The sequence below is a fragment of the Alosa pseudoharengus genome, unplaced genomic scaffold (assembly GCF_046254945.1).
Source record: "Alosa pseudoharengus isolate Yale_2024_CS ecotype anadromous, Long Island Sound unplaced genomic scaffold, YU_APseudo_1.1 YU_APseudo_1.1_scf_6, whole genome shotgun sequence".
NCBI lineage: Eukaryota > Metazoa > Chordata > Actinopteri > Clupeiformes > Clupeidae > Alosa > Alosa pseudoharengus.
The window spans coordinates 10908809-10929239 of record NW_027468848.1 but is presented as its reverse complement, the minus strand read 5'-3'; the positions used below and the strand labels follow the sequence as shown (position 1 = coordinate 10929239).

At 47.4% G+C, this 20431-nt stretch overlaps 1 long non-coding RNA gene across 1 annotated transcript in view; it reads left to right on the top strand.

The window, feature by feature from the left end:
* LOC143106365 (uncharacterized) overlaps positions 1 to 16396 on the top strand; it is an 87104-nt gene extending 70708 nt beyond the window's left edge. The window contains exons 2-3 of the long non-coding RNA XR_012983668.1: positions 15959 to 16058; positions 16344 to 16396. This is a non-coding gene — a long non-coding RNA (uncharacterized LOC143106365). The remainder of the gene's footprint in view (positions 1 to 15958; positions 16059 to 16343) is intronic.
* The last annotated feature ends 4035 nt before the right edge of the window (positions 16397 to 20431 follow it).

Genomic DNA, 20431 nt, shown 5'->3' with positions numbered 1-20431 from the left:
GTGTTAAATTTAAATCTAACTGCCTGGCCCTCTGTGTCTTCTGCTGAGATCCTCCTCTTCCACTTGGCCCTGGCTGACTTCCTTCCTCCTCAGTGTGGTGGTAGTGCTATCATTCTGTGCTGGCTACTTGGCTAAGGGGTTCCCAAAGTGCCAAAGTGGGCTTCGTGAGACAGCAAGCAGGGGTTGTTAAATCATTTTCAGAAATGTTTATAAATATATATATATATATAAATAGGGTTGTTAAATCATTTTCAGAAATGTATATACATTTCTGAAAATGATTTAACAACCCTATATAATCCTGTGATTACGACAGATTAACAACATTAGCGTCCAACATTTGTATACTTCTATCACCTCAGGGGATAGTTGGGTTGGGGTCACAAGTCACTGGCACTGTTATTTTGGGGGTCGCAGGCTGAAAAGTAGTTTGGGAACCCCTGGTCTAGCACTAGAGAGGACCCTGAACTCCCTGGCTATGGTTGTGGTGGTGGTTTTGGTGACCGTGATTTGTTCAAGTAACAGTTGTTCCTGGACCAACATTCTAAAGACGGTCCTGGACCAACAACTCTTTAACCAATCACAGCCTTGTGATGTCATCAATGTGAGTCTTCTGCTTCTCCCATTGCCATTTAGAAATTTCCCTCCAGAAACAACCAGTGGATCACCAACTTGTATCTCAATAAAGGTAGGTCCTTGCATATTTTTGTGTGTAAAATAGTTGTAAAATAAAGTAATTCCGAGTGGAATCTGAATGCACCTTGGATTTTTTTTTTTTTTTTTTTACGTTTTAGTTGACTTGGTTCCATATTTGTCTAATGTTAGCTGCCAGGCTAGGGACCATACATTTACTGTAATACATTAGCTTCGTAATAGGTAATTCAGTGGCTATGCATCTTTTAAATAACTTATTTTGAAGGGATACAGTAGTTGAAGTAGCTTTGAAGCTCATTTAGCAATCTTGGTGCCGCTGTTATTATGTTAGAGGCTAGGCTAGGGAACATACATTTATGCTACAAAATTAGCTTGCTAATAGGTAGGTGCAGCATGCAACTATGTGAAGTACCAAGCCGGTGTTATGTTAGTTAACTTGCTAAGGAGCACACTTTTGGACTACTAATGTAGTGTAACAAACTGTAAGGTTGTCTCAAAATGGTCTTTATTGGTTACGCACCCAATAACACGAACGTCATAAAACAGGCAACACAAGGGAGGTCAATTAAACAAGCACGATACACAAACAGGGTAGTCACATACAATACACGGGGTAAACACATGAGGTACAACACAAAGAAAGACCATACCAGCTAACACATACACAACAAGGCAAACGCCACTACTCATACTACAACCAACATCAACATTATACACACACACACGCACAGCATTATGGGAGTACAGTCATACAGCTAGGCTCAGATCATTACACAGCCCCCCGAGACTTAGTCCATGTCCCCTTGACTCAAGTCTTACCCTACGTCAGTCCATGAGCCTGGCTGGGACGCGACGCTGTCTTTGTGGGCGCCCCGCTGTCGCGTCGGTGACTTCCGGTGAAGGCTGCACGGTGATCGGTGTTAGAGCCACAGCTCCATTGTCACCACGTTCCACAGAGTCAGTGTCAAAGTCTCCACGACCCTCAGCTGAGGCCAGGGGTCGATACGGGGCCAGTCGATCACGGTGGAGAGCCACAACTCTCCGACGCTTAATCAGTCTCACACGATAGACCACATCAGACAGCTTCTCTAAGACATCGCACGGCCCGACCCACTGGCTAGTGAGTTTCGGGGAAATGCCTTTCTTTCTCTCCGGGCAGTACACCCACACTTTATCGCCGGTCTGGAACTCCTGGCCGCGACAGCGCGTATCGTAAGCTCGCTTTTGACGCATTCCAGCTTCACTCATAGCCTGCCGGGCCAACTCATGTACTCCTTTGAGTCTCTCGCGTAGCTGCTTGTAGTATTCCAGCCCTGGCTTACCTCCAATCTCCGCCTCCGGAGGCGAACCGAACACCAAGTCCACCGGCGTGCGTAGCTCTCGCCCGAACATCAGAGCTGCCGGTGTGCATTTCGTTGACTCTTGCACCGCTGTGCGATATGCCCATAGCACCAGGGGCAAGTGTAAGTCCCAGTCCTTTTGTCGGCGGTCGGCCAATATGGCCAGCTGCACTGCTAGCGTCCGGTTAAACCGTTCGACCAGCCCGTCGCTTTGTGGATGCAGAGGTGTCGTTCTCGTTTTCCGGATGCCCATGCGCTGGCAAACCTCAGCAAACACCTCCGCCTCGAAATTCCGCCCTTGGTCGCTGTGGAGCTCCTCCGGTGCCCCGAACCGGCAGAACATCTCAGTGACCAGTCTGTCCGCTGTCGTGTGGGCGCTCTGATCTGGCACTGCATACGCCTCCGGCCACTTAGTGAAATAGTCCATAGCTACGAGCACGTAGCGATTTCCCTGCTCTGTGACTGGCAGTGGGCCCATGATATCGACGGCTACCCGCTCCATGGGAGCCCCGACTGCGTATTGCTGCAGCGGAGCGTGCGAGCGTCGCGTGGGGCCCTTCTTCGCTGTGCAGGCGTCACAGCAGTGAACATGCAGTTCAACGTCCAGCCTGCATCCCGGCCAATAGAAGTGGCTTCTCAGCCGACGAAGAGTTTTTGCGATGCCGAAATGAGCCGCCCCCACAGCCCCATGTACCTGTTCCAGTACACGGGCTCGTAATCCAGCAGGAACCAGCAACTGGAAAATGTCAGATTGTCGATCGGGGGCTCGCCAGTGTCTATACAACAGTCCTTGACGTGCTACTATTCCCGGCCACTGTGAATAAATCGCTTTGGTCTCTGGATCGAGTGCTGATACGTCAGTCCATGGCGGTCGCTGACCGGCTTCGATCCATGACCACACTCGGCCAAGCGTGGCGTCATCCGATTGCGCCTTCCGGATCTCCTCCCTCGACATCACGTCCACCGGTGACTGCGCGTCCATGGCCTCAGCTGCCGCTCTGCAGTGCTGTGTTGTGGCGTTGGGCTGCGGTGTGTTGTCTCTCTCGCTGGCGTGAAGCTGGCGAGCGGTGGCTCTCTTGATGGCGCGGCGCTGGCGAGCGTTGAGTCTCTCGCTGGCGTGCTGTTGGCGAGCGTTGACCCTCTCGTTGGCGCGACGCTGGTGAGCGTTGACAACAGCGACTCTCTCTCTCTCTGCCAGCGGTGATGCAGCCTGTAGCCGACGAGCGGGCTCCGGTTGAGCCGCGGCCAGGCTCCTCTCCTCCCTCCGGTGGCAGTGCTGGCACTGGTCTGCTGCACACGGACGCCTGGACAGGGCGTCCGCGTTGCCGTGAAGGCGACCCGCCCGGTGTCGAATCTCCATGTCGTAGTCCTGGAGCGCCTCCAGCCAGCGAGCCAGCTGGCCCTCTGGTTCTTTGAAGTTCAGCAGCCAGGTGAGCGATGCATGGTCCGTTCTCAGCAGGAACCGTTTGCCGTAGAGGTAGGTTCGGAAATGGCGCACTGCCACCACCACAGCCAACAGTTCTCTGCGGGTCACGCAGTAGTTCTTCTCCGCTCGGTCCAGTGAGCGGCTGAAGTATGCGACCACCTGCTCGCCCTGCTCGCCTGCTTGAGAGAGGACGGCGCCGACGCCCACGTCGCTGGCGTCGGTGTCCAGGATGAAAGGCAGTTGAGGGTCAGGGAAAGCAAGCACTGGGGCCTCACATAGCGCCCTCCGCAGCCGCCGGAATGCCGCGTCGCACTCTCGCGTCCACTCGAAGAGCTGGCCTTTGTGCGTCAAATGATGCAGCGGGCTGGCGACTGTAGCAAAGTCCCGGATGAAACGCCGGTAATATGACGCCAGGCCCAGGAAGCTCCGCAGCTCAGCACCATCGCGCGGAACAGGCCAACGTCTCACCGTCTCCACCTTAGCTGGGTCGGTGGCCACTCCGGCGGCCCCCACGACATGGCCCAGGAATCCGGTTTGCCTCCGGAACAGGTGGCACTTTTTCGGGTGCAGTTTGAGCCCAGCACCCCGTATGGCGTCGAACACCTTTTCCAGATGTCCTATGGCACCGGTGAAGTCTGTTGCATGACACAGGATGTCGTCCAGGTAAACCACGCAGCATGTTCGTGGAATGCCCGCCAGGACACGCTCCATCAGCCGCTCAAAGTTCGCTGGCCCGTTGCATAGGCCGAACGGAAGTACCCGGAACTGCCACAGCCCTTGCCCGATGGTAAACGCTGTCTTCGGCCGAGCTTCCGGGGCTAGTTCAATCTGCCAGTAGCCACTGCGTAAGTCCAGCGAGCTAAACCAGCAGGAGCCGGCAATGCTGTCCAGCGCATCGTCAATGCGGGGGAGCGGGTAGGAGTCTTTCCGGGTTACCTGGTTGAGGCGCCTGTAGTCAACACAGAACCGCCACGAGCCGTCCTTCTTCCGGACGAGTACAGCCGGCGCAGCCCAGGGACTACTGCTTGGCTCTATCACTCCTGCCGCGGCCATTTCCTTGATCTTTTCTTCAGCTGCTTGTCGTTTGGCGAACGGTAAGCGATGAGGCTGAAGTCGGATGGGCCGAGCATTTCCGGTGTCGATCTCGTGTTGGACCAGGCTCGTTCGGGTGCAGTCCTCATCTCTTGCAGCGAATATGTCGGTGTACGCTGCTAGTAGTCTCCGCACCTGGTTACCCTGTGCTTCACTCAGCCCCTCACAGCTACGAGTGCAGAGTTCATTTACGGCTTGCCTTGTCTCTACAGAGGGCCGCGCTCTCTGAATGGAGAGTGGTGATTGCTCAACCCGCGCTCCTGGCTCCTCTCTAGTGGGCGTGAGCTGAGCAGTGGCGAACTCAGCAAGCGGACCTGGACGAGACCTGTTGTTTTCGCGGGCTTGAGTTCCGCGGGCTTGTGTGGGGAGGGGCGGAGACTCAGCAAGCGGACCTGGATGAGACCTGTTGTTTCCGCGGGCTTGAGTTTCGCGGGCTTGTGTGGGGAGGGGCGGAGTCTTGGATGGCGAGCACTCTTTGCGAGTTTGCTTCCTGCGGGCTTGTGTGGAGCGAGTTGGAGAGTTATTCGTCGCGCCAGCTCTCCGCACTTCATGCTCTGTTTTCCCCGCCGTGTGCAACACTACGCTGCTCGTCCCTAAGTGTAGTGTGAACCGGGAAATGTCCACCACAGCCCCCCATTTCTCTAGCACGTCCAGGCCGAGAATGCAATCATCCTGAATGCTAGCCAACCAAAGCCGGCGGCTCGCCGTCTCACCGTTGATGCACACGCACACCACCTTTTGTCCATACAGTTCCGCTCGCTCTCCGGTAACTGTTGTGATGCGCGTTTTTGTCTTTTCCCAGCCTCTGGGTCTGGCTACCAGCGTGCCGGGTAAGAGACCGGGGCGCACAAGCGAGATGGTGGAGCCAGTATCGATCAAGGCGCGACACCGAGTCCCATCTAGCGTGCAGTCCACATACAGTCCTCTGGTTTGGCCGAGCCGGCCCAGCCGGCCCAGCCGTATGCAATCCATAGCCCCTCCCGCCGTGCCACCTTCTTCTAGTAACTGGGGTGCGAGCGTGAGGGGTGCCGGGGCTGGGCAGTACCACGCGATGTGTCCCGGCTCGCCACATCGGTGGCATCCGTCTCCGCTGGCCGGCCTCTTCCACTCGCGTGGGCGCCGTTGTGGTGGCTGTGCCGTGGTCTGCCGCGTCACCTCCATCGATGTCTGGCGTACGCAATGCCGCGACTCTGTTGTGTGGAAGATGTTTTCCACCCGTTCGGCTTCCGCGAGCGCCACGGACAGCGAGCTGGGGGCGCTCAGGCGAAGGTGTTCTTTTAGCCGCTCTGGGTGGATGCCTCGCACGAACGCTTCCAGTGCCATCTCTTCATGTAGACCCTGGCTGTACGTTGGGTAGCCCCGCCGGGCATACAGCTGCAGGTCAGCCGCGAACTTGCCCAGTCTCTCGTCCTTGTGTCGCCGTCTGGAAGCGAGTTGTTCTCTGGCATCGCTGATGAAGATTCTCTGGCCGAATCGTCGCTGCAGAGCTGCTTCGATTGCGGTCCAGCTTACTTGCTCCGCCGGTGGCAGGTCTTCTAATACTTGTAGCGCTTCCCCCTCCAGGGCCAACGCCACCTGTACGCCCGTTCTCTCCGCCGACCAGCCATTCAGCTCGGCTGCCAGCCGGACCTGTACCAGGTATGTCGCCAGCGGCCTTTCGCCATTGTAGTGGGGCAACTTTACGCTGGGGCGCCCTTCTACCGCCGCCGTCGCACCAAGGACTGGCCGGTTTCCATCGCTCCCGTGTGGAGCGGGTTCAAGTGGCGGGATGCTGCCATCAGCCCGGTTCGTTTCCTCCTGTGGCCGGGGGCGGGTCTCTTCATCACGGTCACGCTGCAGGCTGGCTCCGTCTGCTGGGCTCAGCAGGTGGCCATGGGCGAGCGTGCTGTCGAAGAGCCGTCTTGGCAGGAAACTCATCATCGCCAGGTAATCGGTTGCAGCTTTCTCCTCCCGTCCAGTAGGGGTCGTCATCCCACTTCTGACACCAATGTAACAAACTGTAAGGTTGTCTCAAAATGGTCTTTATTGGTTACGCACCCAATAACACGAACGTCATAAAACAGGCAACACAAGGGAGGTCAATTAAACAAGCACGATACACAAACAGGGTAGTCACATACAATACACGGGGTAAACACATGAGGTACAACACAAAGAAAGACCATACCAGCTAACACATACACAACAAGGCAAACGCCACTACTCATACTACAACCAACATTAACATTATACACACACACACACGCACAGCATTATGGGAGTACAGTCATACAGCTAGGCTCAGATCATTACAGTAGCTTGGTAATAGGCTAAAGCAGTAGCTTTTGTTTGTACATGGTCCTGGAGCTACGTTGCCATGTTGGTCTTGGACCGTCTTTACAATGTTGGTCCAGGACCCACATTGTCATGTTTGTCCAGGACCGGCTTTACAATGTTGGTCCAGGACCGGCTTTACAAAGTTGGTCCAGGACCCACATTGTCATGTTTGTCCAGGACCGTCTTTACAATGTTGGTCCAGGACCCACATTATCGTGTTTGTCCAGGACTGTCATTAAAATGTTGGTCCAGGACCCACATTGTCATGTTTGTCCAGGACCGTCATTACAATGTTGGTCCAGGACCAACTTTATAGCTTGCTAATAGGCAATACAAATGTGTCAGTTGTCGTTAGACTGTTTTTCTTTATTGCTACATTGTTTGTCCCTGTACATCACAGGGAAGTTGGTCAAGGTCCATCATAAGGAAGATGGTCCAGGTCCATCACAGTGAAGCTGGTCCAGGCCCATCACAGAGAAGTTGCTTCATGTCCATCACAGGGAAGTTGGTCCAGGTCCATCATAAGGAAGTTGACCCAGGTCCATCACAGGGAAGTTGGTCCAGGTCCATTGCAGGGATGTTGGTCCAGGCTCATCATAAAAAATTTGGTCCAGGTCCATCACAGGGAAGCTGGCCCAGGTCCATCATAAGAAATACCAGTCTGCACACACTCTGCTTTGGTCTGGACCCAAATGGATGGTCACTGTTTACATCACTGTTTCAATTTAATTTTCTCCTCATTAATCTGTTTATATACTATAATTAAAGGGGGTGGGACAGCAGTTTAAGAAAGATGTTTAGTAGGGGATTGACTTTTACCATGTTAAGCTATGGAGACTGACTGAGTGTGGGTCGTTAAGGGCACTTTATTTGGACAAATATATTGAAATATATTTTAAGTGTCAAAATTGTTTTTTTTTTTCTGTCAATTTTGAATATGTACATATATTTCAAAATATATTGTGAAAATTTTGGTCAAATATTTTTTTGTGTATGGGGAACATTATATTAATGTGAACACTTACTGTTACAGCTATAGAAATGGCAGAATCATTGTGAGGTGGGCTACACGCTTCACAATGACAGCAAAGAGTTGTCATTATGTGCTTTGTCCATCAGACAACGCAGCTTTCTGTGGCAAGACACGCATGCTGCTTGACTTGGTTTCACTTCCCATATACCACATAACGATAATACTGGAAATTTAAATGAAGGATCAATATTCGGTTTTCCTTTATTTAATTTTAAAATATTCGGTCCTCGGTCGGGTATATTTTATAATATTTTATAACATATCATTAATGGCACTTCCAAAAGATTTTATTACATAGATTGGTGCTGGGTAATAATTCTTAGTGAATGTCTGATATCAACTCTTTGCTGTCATTGTGAAGCGTGTAGCCCGCCTCAAACATGGGACTGCCATGTGGCTCACACTGTCCATTCACTTCCCCCTATTGATGGACATTGCTAGGCAAGCTTCAAAGTGCCTAATAAACAAACCAAAGTATATCGGTTTCTAAATCTGCAGTCAGCAAGTCCCCAAATAATGTATGCAAGATCAGCCACTGTTTCCAAATAGGAAATGTGACTCAACTGTACAATAGTTCAAAGATTACCCAAAAAGAAAAAGTTAAAGGCTATATTGGGTAAAGTTATACTGATGTCCCTGACTCTATAGCGATGTTAACTGTTCTTTTGTGACACATTATGTTACAATGTTACAATAATATGTGAATGCTATTCTACAGTATGTTGCCACTGTCATTCCACAATCTACCCCAAACTATTTTGCAACCAATAAACATGATTCTCTGAGATTGTAAAATAATTATATATGGCTTGGTGACACCGGTAAATTCAGAGATTCTTAGAAAAGTGTATGGCTCCATTCTCTAACAACTTGTAAAGGGACTTTGTGCACAATCCCAGATACAGGACAAAAACAAGCAAAAGTGTTTAGGAAAAAGTCCACACACTCCTTGGTATTTTCTTTTCTCGATTTTCTTTTCTCATAGTTTGGCAAGACGTTATGACCTTGATTGTTCTTCCTCAGATTCACTGCAAACACAGGCATTGCACATGGTCTAAATCACCTGGCCTACAGTATAGGGGGGAGCCAGCTCAGTGACTCATTAACCCTTACAGGTATGGCAGGCAAACTTGTGGCGTGACTAATGCCAAACAATTGCATAAGAACATTATAAGAAACATTAGTAGAACTTTATATAAGAGCAAAACAGATCTCTAGTGTATACAAATGCAGATTTGAAAAAATATACAGTTCAATTATTCATTAGACTTTCTGTTCACAGTCAGTATTACAAGTTCATATTACAGAAAAGGTCTGATTACAAAATCTTCATTAAGCCCTCTTGGGGCTAAAGTTCCCTGGTGGTAGATCTAAACAGCCTCTTTTTAAAAGCTGACTGTCTATGTCCCCTCCTCTTCGGTGGTTTTTGACTTGTTCTATCCCTATGAACCTCCAAATTTGTTTAAATGAACCGCCAGGGGACTCTTATCATGATTGTTTCTGATGTTGCTTCTGTGTTCACATTCTTGTCTTCAGAGCCCTGCGTGTTTTTCCTATATATGCTTTCCCACAGGGACATTTGATCAAATATACCTAATTAGTAGTGCTGCATGTGATTTTTCTTTTAACCCATAGTTCTTTTCCTGTTATAGATTGATTAAAGGAGTGACATTTGTGTGTGAAATTGTCCTGTGCTCAGTGCCCACATGGATAATTTCCATCTGGAAATATTGCGGTGTTGGTGCAAGTGGGCAGTCTGTTTTCATAGTCTCTGATGTTGTCTGGCCTCTTGTAGAAAATTAAAAATATAATATAAAATATATATACAAAAAATATATATTGACAAAATATATATTGATAAATATGACAAAAATATAATTCAATATATTTTTCCAAATAATTACTCTTACCGACCCACACTCCATCAGTCTCCATAGCTTAACATGGCAAAAGTCAACCCCCTACTAATCTTATCTTTCTTAAACTGCTGTTCCATGTCCCACCCCCAAATTATAGTATAAACAGATTAAATTGAAACAGTGATGTATCGCTTGTGTAGCAGACGTTGCTGCCATTGCACAAGGCTATTGACCATTCATTTGGGTCCAGACCAGAGCAGAGTGTGTGCAGACTGCAGAGTGCTATTTCTTATGATGGACCTGGCCCAGCTTCCCTGTGATGGATCTGGACCAACTTTCTTATGATGAGCCTGGACCAACATCCCTGCGATTGACCTGGACCAGCTTCACTGTGATGAACCTGGGTCAACTTCCTTATGATGGACCTGGACCAACTTCCCTGTGATTAACCTGGACCAGCTTCCTTATGATGGACCTGAACCAGCTTCACTGTGATGGACCTGGACAAACTTCCCTATGATGGAGCTGGAATAAACAAAGCAGAAATAATATTTTGCAGCTTATTGTATAAAGGTTTAAACATGGCAAGTTTCTCAGAAATGTAGGAAGAAAAAAAATCAGTCTAACAATAACTGACAGATCTGTATTGCCTAATAGCAAGCTATTTTAGTATTTTACCTAGCCTAGCAGCTAACATTAGCACTAATTACCATGGCAACAAGATTGCTAAATGAGCTTCAAAGCTATATCAACTATTGGGTCTCTTCTTGGTAATAGGCTAAAGCAGTCACTTTTGTTTGTTGTACATCTTCCAGGAGTGACCACCATTTTGGTCCAGGACCGTCTTTACAATGTTGGTCCAGGATCAACATGGCGATGTTGGTCCAGGATTAACATTGTAAAAACGGTGCTGGACCAAAATTCTAAAGACGGTCCCTGACCAACATTGTAAAGACGGTCCTGGACCAACATTGTAAAGACAACATTGTAAAGTCGGTCCTGGACCAACGTTGTAATGACGGTCCTGGACCAACATTGTAATGACGGTCCTGGACAAACATGACAATGTCGGTCCTGGACAAACATGACAATGTGGGTCCTGGACCAACATTGTAATGACGGTCCTGGACAAACATGACAATGTGGGTCCTGGATCAACATTGTAATGACAGTCCTGGACAAACACGACAATGTGGGTCCTGGACCAACATTGTAAAGACGGTCCTGGACAAACATGACAATGTGGGTCCTGGACCAACATTGTAAAGCCGGTCCTGGACAAACATGACAATGTGGGTCCTGGACCAACATTGTAAAGATGGTCCAAGACCAACATGGCAACGTCGCTCCAGGACCATGTACAAACAAAAGCTACTGCTTTAGCCTATTACCAAGCTACATTAGTAGTCCAAAAGTGTGCTCCTTAGCAAGTTAACTAACATAACACCGGCTTGGCACTTCACATAGTTGCATGCTGCACCTACCTTTTAGCAAGCTAATTTTGTAGCATAAATGTATGTTCCCTAGCCTAGCCTCTAACATAATAACAGCGGCACCAAGATTGCTAAATGAGCTTCAAAGCTACTTCAACTACTGTATCCCTTCGAAATAAGTTATTTAAAAGATGCATAGCCACTGAATTACCTATTAGGAAGCTAATGTATTGCAGTAAATGTATGGTCCCTAGCCTGGCAGCTAACATTAGACAAATATGGAACCAAGTCAACTAAAACGAAGATAAAAAAAATCTAAGGTGCATATATTCAGATTCCACTCGGAATTACTTTATTTTACAACTATTTTACACAAAAAATATGCAAGGACCTACTTTTATTGAGATACAAGTTGGTGATCCACTGGTTGTTTCTGGAGGGAAATTTCAAAATGGCAATGGGAGAAGCAGAAGACTCACATTGATGACATCACAAGGCTGTGATTGGTTAAAGAGTTGTTGGTCCAGGACCGTCTTTAGAATGTTGGTCCAGGAACAACTGTTACTTGAACAAATCACGTTCACCGGTGTTTTTGGTCACCTGCTTCCTGCCCAGCAACGTGGCCCAAGCACTGATCTGGGTTAGGGTGTGGTCACACAGGATGAGCAAAGCCGTGGAGGTGGTAAGCGCGGTCTTCAACAGCACACTGACCCTCACCTACCGCAACAGCACTTTGGACCCTCACCTACCTCAACAGCATGCTGACCCTCACCTACCGCAACAGCATGCTGGACCCTCTGGTCTACTACTGTACGTCTACTTCCAGGTGTGCAGACGGCTGGTGAGACTTGGGACAGTGGACAACAAAGGATGTACACAATATTTATTTAGACATTATTGCTTATCAGTTATTCCATATGAAAGAAATTTGATTAAATGATTCAAACACCAGAACATGTCCTGACTCATGGATAGCAAGTTTCATCACTGACACAGTAAATTACAGTAAAATGCCAATTACCTATTGGTAGTTATGTGCATGAAGACAATCCCAACACAGGGGTCTGGCCAAAACATGACTAACTGAACAACAGGTTCTACAGTGTGAAATTATAGACAAACCTGTGTATTGCTCCTGGTGGTGAACCAATGCTGAATGTTTTTGCACTTCTTTCTCTTCATCAGTTTTGAGAATATCATTAGACAGACAACCTGAAGAGATGTCATATTTGATCACACTTTAACACACTCCAGAGCACTTATACACAATCATCAACAGTTTCACATAGCCCTGCTGCATTGCAATGCCATTGATGTTAGACAAAGCGATTTATTTTACCCCTTTTGTTCATTCTCAGGATTTGGATAAATATTGTAGTCTCTTTAATATATACTGTACACTCTCTGTGAAATGCTGTCACATTAGAGCTTCCATCAGGCATGTATCTGATAATAAGGGAAGTCAGGTGCTGTGAGTGTGATGAAGGGAACAGAAGAGGGTGTCGGGGGAACAAGAGAAGAGAGCGGAAGGTCAGAGGGGACTCAACACTGGACTCAACACAAGAGGCTGGTGTGAGGTGTGGAGATGTGTTTCAGCATGGCCTCCAGATGTGTGTGTGTGTTTCAGCATGGCCTCCAGATGTGTGTGTGTTTCAGCATGGGCTCCAGATGTGTGTGTGTGTGTGTGTGTGTGTTTCAGCATGGGATGTGTATGTGTGTGTGTGTTTCAGCATGGGTTCCAGAGATGTGTGTGTGTTTCAGCATGGGCTCCAGATGTCTATGTGTGTGTTTGTGTGTGTTTCAGCATGGGCTCCAGATGTGTGTGTGTGTGTTTCAGCATGGGCTCCAGATGTGTGTGTGTGTGTGTGTTTCAGCATGGGCTCCAGAGATGTGTGTGTGTTTCAGCATGGGCTCCAGATGTGTGTATGTGTGTGTGTGTTTCAGCATGGGCTCCAGATGTGTGTTTGTGTTTCAGCATGGGCTCCAGATGTGTGTGTGTGTGTGTGTGTGTGTGTGTGTGTGTGTGTGTGTGTGTGTTTCAGCATGGGCTCCAGATGTGTGTGTGTGTGTGTGTGTGTTTCAGCATGGGCTCCAGAGATGTGTGTGTGTGTGTTTCAGCATGGGCTCCAGATGTGTGAGTGTGTGTGTGTGTGTGTGTGTTTTAGCATGGGCTCCAGAGATGTGTGTGTGTGTTTCAGCATGGGCTCCAGATGTGTGTGTGTGTTTCAGCATGGGCTGCAGAGATGCGTGTGTGTGTTTCAGCATGGGCTCCAGATGTGTGTGTGTGTGTTTCAGCATGGGCTCCAGAGATGTGTGTGTGTGTGTTTCAGCATGGGCTCCAGAGATGTGTGTGTGTGTTTCAGCATGGGCTCCAGATGTGTGTGTGTGTTTCAGCATGGGCTCCAGAGATGTGTGTGTGTTTCAGCATGGGCTCCAGATGTGTGTGTGTGTTTCAGCATGGGCTCCAGATGTGTGTGTGTTTCAGCATGGTCTCCAGAGATGTTTGTGTGTGTGTGTGTGTGTGTGTGTGTGTTTCAGCATGGGCTCCAGAGATGTTTGTGTGTGTGTGTGTGTGTGTGTGTGTGTGCGTGTGTGCGTTTCAGCATGGGCTTCAGATGTGTGTGTGTGTGTTTCAGCATGGGCTCCAGATGTGTGTGTGTGTGTGTTTCAGCATGGGCTCCAGAGATGTTTGTGTGTGAACAGTCTCAGCCTGCCGTTGTCCTCAACATCAGACAACCTCAGGCTCAGTTGGATTAATTTCTACAATATCATTTGCTATTCATTCATGTAGCTGTAAACATTGGCTAAATTTATAAATATAACAGACAAAGCAATGAATAGACCTTGGTTCTGCAGTTGCCAACAGAAAACAGGTTAGACAGTGAATAAGGGTATCATTATATTTGGGAAGTGCAATGGCAAAGGTATCTGATCTAGATGCCCCTGTTTGCTCAGCATACATGGTGAAAAGCTGAAATACCTCACAAATGAAGTTCAGACCAGACTGCTGGTCATGCTGAAGTTCAGACCAGACTGCTCGTCATGCTGATCAGGAGAACATGCAATGACACACCAGCTGAGCCTCTGAGTATCTGCATCATGAAGTGGACAATCCTAATATGTGCTTCAATGATTCTCTTGCTGTCTGGTAAGAACAAACAAATGCCTTTATATGGTATGCTGCCCACTACAGACCTTTACCAGCAAATGCCCCAGCATTCCTCTCAGGGTTCAAGTCCTCTCATGTCTTCTTAAGTGCTCTGCTTTTTGATTGATCTCTACTGTATATCTTCACTGTGCAAGTCTGAGATGTATGAGAAATATGGTAAAAGTGAAATAAGTAGCGTGTGATGGAGTTGTCTCTCTCTCTTTCTCTCTCTGTGTGTGTGTGTGTGTTTGCAGTTGCAGTAAGGTGATGCTGTGTAGGCAGTGCATTGTGTGATGGAGTGTGTGTGTGTGTGTGTCTTTGTTTGCAGTAAGACAGTGCTGTGTAGGCAGAGTGTGATGGAGTTGTCTCTGTGTGTGGGGGGGGGAGTGGGTGTGTATTTGCAGTAAGATGGTGCTATGTAGGTAGTGTGTGATGGAGTTGTCTTAGACCTGCCAAGCCACTCCCCCATCTTGACGGGCATGGAAGAGGAAGAGTTCAGCCAACGCATTGCCAGTTAGGCCCACAATGTTCAAGGTAGACGCCGCCTGGGCGCTGCCCACAAACATTTTATCATCCATCTAAGCGTCCTGCTCACGTCTGGGCAGAAGAGGTCCCGAGGTCGTGTCCAGCTGCAGCTGAATAGTCAGCTGGCTGTCTACTGGAGGTGCGCTGTTCACAAATCCCTCCAACCAGCCTGCAATGGCTCTGCAGGGAGGAAACAAACTGCTGGGAGGGAGGCTTTGGCTGGGGCCGTCCAGGAACTCTGCACAAACTCCTGGAAGACAGGAAACACTGGGGCCACCACAGATGGTGTTGAGGGGTGAGCCTTCGCATAAGCTCCAAACTCCATTGGCTTGTGTGGGTCACTGGCCAGCTGGGGAGTAGCTTGGGGCAACTGTAGACCAGAGAGGATGGATACCAACTCCAAAACCGCTGGGTAATCTTCCTTCAGCTGTAGACCAGAGAGGATGGATACCAACTCCAAAACCGCTGGGTAATCCTCCTTCAGCTGTAGACCAGAGTGGATGGCCACCAACTCCAAAACCGTTGGGTAATCTTCCTTCAGCTGTAGACCAGAGATGATGGATACCAACTCCAAAACCGCTAGGTAATCCTCCTTCTGCTGTAGACCAGAGAGGATGGATACCAACTCCAAAACCGCTGGGTAATCCTCCTTCAGTTGTAGATCAGAGATAAAAACTCCAAAGCCGCTGGGTAATCCTCCTTCAGCTCCGGGGGATCCCAGTCTGGAAGCGTAGAGAGAGGAGAGTGTCACTCAAGCTCCAGCACGTCAGCCTCAGAGACTTCCTCCAGTACCTCACTGAGCGCCTGCATGCTCCAGAGGGACTTCAGCATCAAAGTGCGCAGCCACCTCCCGTCTGTCTAGAAGGGAGAGAGCTGCACTCATCCCGCAGCCTGGCTGGGGAGCCAGCGTGTCTCCAGCGTGTTTCGCTCCAGGGCAGATGGAGCTCTGGACATGCAGGTCCAAAATCCAACCAGGGCAAGCTGTACATTTCCTCACCGGGACCACCGGGGCGGTGGCTGGAGTAATCCTGGTGACTTCCATTCTTCTTCTTCGTATGAGACTTTCTTCATCAAAGCTGATGTTTTTAAGGGAGCCGATTGTGGGCTGGGCTGCGTTATATAGGGTGAGGAGTGAGGAGTCTCTTGTCATGATTGAGGAGAGCAGGACCTTTGAGAGTCGCCTGCAGAGTCTGTTGCAGGAGGCCATTCAGGAAACAGAGCAGGACCTGCAGGTAGCTCCACATGTAGAAACAAACAAACATTCTTCTGAGAGAGGCACAATGGACATCACATTTAATCATTTTCTCCTTATGTCTGCTGTTTGTGTGCGTGCTTGTGTGTGTGTATGTGCGTGCGTGTGTGTGTGTGTGTGTGTGCTTGTGTGTGTGTGTGTGTGTGTGTGTGTGTGTGTGTGCGTGCGTGTGTGTGTGTGTGTGCGTGTGTGTGTGTGTGTGTGTGTGTGTGCTTGTGTGTGCGTGCATGCATATCTTATGTGTCTGTGTCTCCTGTTCCATCAGATGATGAGGGAATGGGAGTGGCTGAAAGATGACAATCCCCATACTCTCTGATTTAGAGTGTGTGTGTGTGTGTGTGTGTGTGCACATGTGTGTGTGAGAGAGAGAGAGAATGAGATAAGGAGAATGTACTAACCAACAATCCATGGATCTGTATTGCCACCTTGTGGAGACAGAGCGCCAGTGCGGCTGCTGCCCCCTGTAGGCCACTAGTGGAAGTGTTGCTCCTGTACCTCACTTCTCCACACTCGGACCCCTTTTTAAAATGTGTGTTTGGCCATCTCATCATAAGTGGACAGTGCTAATACAACCGTAAACAGGACCAAAGTTAAAGTTGACTGATATTCAGCAGACTCTTTTATCCAAAGTGACACACACTTGCAGTGGCGGGTTTGGGAATCCTCCCAGCCGCAAAGGACCAAGACACACTGTGATTCAATCACACAAACCACTTGCCCAGGTGATCTGAGACACATTTGATTATGTACATTTTGTTGTATAAACACATTCTGATGCATCCCAAAATGGAACTTGTTATGGATGTGAGGTAGGCAACTCCATAAATCTGAACAGAAGTGGTCCTTAACATGTCCGGATGTACACCTTGGGAAATGCAAGGGAAAAAGGACTTCCTGGATCACTGTAAAAGTGGTGATTTAGGCGACAACAATTGTTGATGTTTCAGCGCATCTTTTTTTTATGAAATGATTAATTCAATGTTATTTTATTGCTGTAAGTGGCTTTGGATAAACCCGTCCGCCTAATGAATACATGTCAATGTAAATGCAAAAAGAGTAATGCATTCGAATCTGGACCACTCTTTCATATGCTATAATGATGTGTTGTATGGTTTCTTTAAATGTATGTGTCTCTGTGAGGCTTAAATAGTTTATTTCTTTTAAAATATATAAAGGATTATAGGGGATTTAAATTTAAGAAATGGATGGAAGTTTTGATATGTATTTTGGCTGTACCATTTTCATTTTTTATTTCTTCCTCTTTGGATATATTATTGGAAAACAACTCAGGTGTCTGTGGGCTGTTAAACGATTGTGATGTGACTGATAGTAGAATGATGTAAAACTAGATGTACCGCAGAGCGGTACAAAATATGACCACCGCCCAGTCCAGCACATTTTTTCCACAAAAATAAATCACGCTGAAAGGCCTATATGATTCTAACTGTCTCACTAAATTGCATTAGCCACACTCAATTCTCACTGGTATCTGCTAGACAACAAGTACCAAAACATGATTAGTTCATAGATTTCACATGTAAAATTCATTTTATACAACCCCACCCCCATCTTGCCTGTTCATAATTCTGAGAAATTCTTGAATTGTGTGCATGTGTGCGTGTACACGTTTATGTTTATGTGTGTGGGTGTGTGTGTGTGTGTGTGTGTGTGTGTGTGCGTGCGTGCTTGTGTGTGTGCCTGCGTATGTGTGTTTATGCATCTGCATGCATGCGTACATATGTCTACTGTGTGAGTATGTGTCATACGTATGATTACTGTGAATGTATGTGTGTGCGTGTGTATCTGCTTATGCACATGTGTGCACATGGAATGGGTTAACATGACCCCTGGAGGCAAACATACGGAAAAAATTGGTCATCCTAGGCCCTACGGTTCTCAAGATATTCACAGAAAACTGTGTCTGCCCTACCCTCCTTTCGGGGGGTCCAGTACAGCGGGGGGGCTACAGATCAAAACGAAAAACGACGGTTCCATGCTATCCTTGTGGGGTTACATGCCCACCAAGTTTCGTGTACCCCGGTCTTTCAGTGTCCCGGGAATCCTTGTTGGTGTACGGTCACTAAATGTACACATCAATTATTTTATTGTAAGGCCCCCCATGAACGAAAGTTCACAAAACGTGGCATGCATTCGGAGGGTGTCATAATGATCCTACACTTTCAATTTTGTGCAGTTTTGACCATGTCAGCCAGAGATATTGTGATGAAAACACCTAATTTTTTGCTTTTTAATTTTTAACTAGGTGGCGCTATACATGAAATAAGTGGTAATGGGACGGGTTGACATGCCCCCTTAAGACCAACATACAAAAAAAAGGTGGACCTCCTAGGCCCTACGGTTCTCGAGATATTCACAGAAAACTGTCTCCGGCCACCTACAGGCCAGTTGGTGTATAGTAACATAAATGAATTTATTGTGTGGCCCCCCATGAACGGAATTCCACGAAAATTAGCGTGCATTCAGAGGGTGTCATAATGATCCTACACTTCCAATTTCGTGCAGTTTTGACTATGTTAGGTCACAGATACCTGCGATTACAACACCTCATTTTTACTTTTTTGTGTTTAACTAGGTGGCGCTATACATGAAATGAGTGGTTATGGAATGGGTTGACATGGCCCCTTGAGATCAACATACAAAAAAAAATGGTCCTCCTAAACCTTACGGTTCTCGAGATATTCACAGAAAACTGTGTCTGCCCTACCCTCCTTTCGGGGGGTGCAGTCCAGCGGGGGGGCTACAGATCAATATGAAAAACGATGGTTCCATGCTATCCATATGGGGTTACATGCCCACCAAGTTTCGTCTGCCCCGGTCTTTCAGTGTCCCGGGAATCATTGACGGAAATTTGGACATGCGAAAAAAAAAAAAAAAATCTGACTAAACCTATATGACCGCCGCTTCGCTGCGCGGCGGTCATAATAATTGTTATGAGTAATGTGATTATACACATCTAATGGGCTCCTGCTCACCCACACAGAGACACAACAGTCGCTCGCTCGGGTGCATTTAGGATGCCCTGTACACCTTCTTTTATCCACTGGAGATATGCCTCCCTGGATGCCTACTGGGTATGAGCCATTAAGCAATGCAGTTTAGGTTAAAATATCAAGAACACATAAAAGTCCTAGCCTAATAGATATGAATGTCCTTCAGAAAATATATATTTTAAAAAAATATATAGAAATATATTTGCTAGAATGTTACTTTCCCAAAATAGTTTATGAATGTTAATTTGAAACCTGCCGGACAAGACAAATGACACGATACATCATCACCAATATAAATCTGCATAATTATTTATTTTCATTATCACCTACACGTGTACCCCTGCCACCAACATCACATACGTTTAGACACACACATCAGCTTCATTGCACACATGCAGCCACTCAGGGTGAGTCTTTGCTCTCCCACAGAACACAAATGTGTTCAATATTCTGATCTGGGTTCAGAATCAGACAGATTGTTCTAGAGTGTTCTGTTTGACAACATTCTATGGAGATGGTAGGGTACATTACCATAGACTGTAAACTATACACTTGTATTCCCTGATGTTTTCTTTCTCATAGACTTAGACTGCAAAATGTATTGTTTTCACATCTCATCATATGATCTTTCTTGTTGTGATTTCCACATGTCCTATGATAAGCAAATTCTGTACTTCAACAACTTGTAAAAAAGATCATGTGTGTTTTTTTTTTTTCATTTATTAATTTAATTTAATTTCAGAGATTAGGGAGTAGCTTTGGTCTTTTGTTTTCCCCAAGAACACATAATCTCAGGCAGCTGAGAGGCAGCTGCCAGATCCTTACATATGAGTGGTGGCTTATATGTGTGCTGATGAAATGTAATGTGTTTATGGGTGTTTGTGTGGATGTGTATATGTGTCTGGGGTCTTTACAATCCTGTCCTGCTGTATATGGTGTGAGTCACAACAGCTTCACTGATGATCTAGTACAGTGTTTCCCAAAGTCTGGGTCGCGACCCACGGGTGGGTCACAGGAGATTTTATTTGGGTCGCCAGCACAATGTATGTTGTGTTATAAGCCTAACTGATACCATTTGTCATTTGATACCAGGAAAGCTAACAGTTTTCTATTAGGATGTAGTTTGTTAACTACCACAGTCACGGTTTTGTCATAAAAGCTCATGAAACTGGCGCATGAAACTGGGGGACGAACGCATCGCAGAGGGGGTGCCAGAGCATGGATATCTACCTCTCAAAATGAAACCGTACTGTGGGGCGCCTGCCATGTACCTCGCAGTTGCAAACTACAAGGGACATGAATCCGCCTATTTGCACGAACATTAACAGATAACATCAGATAC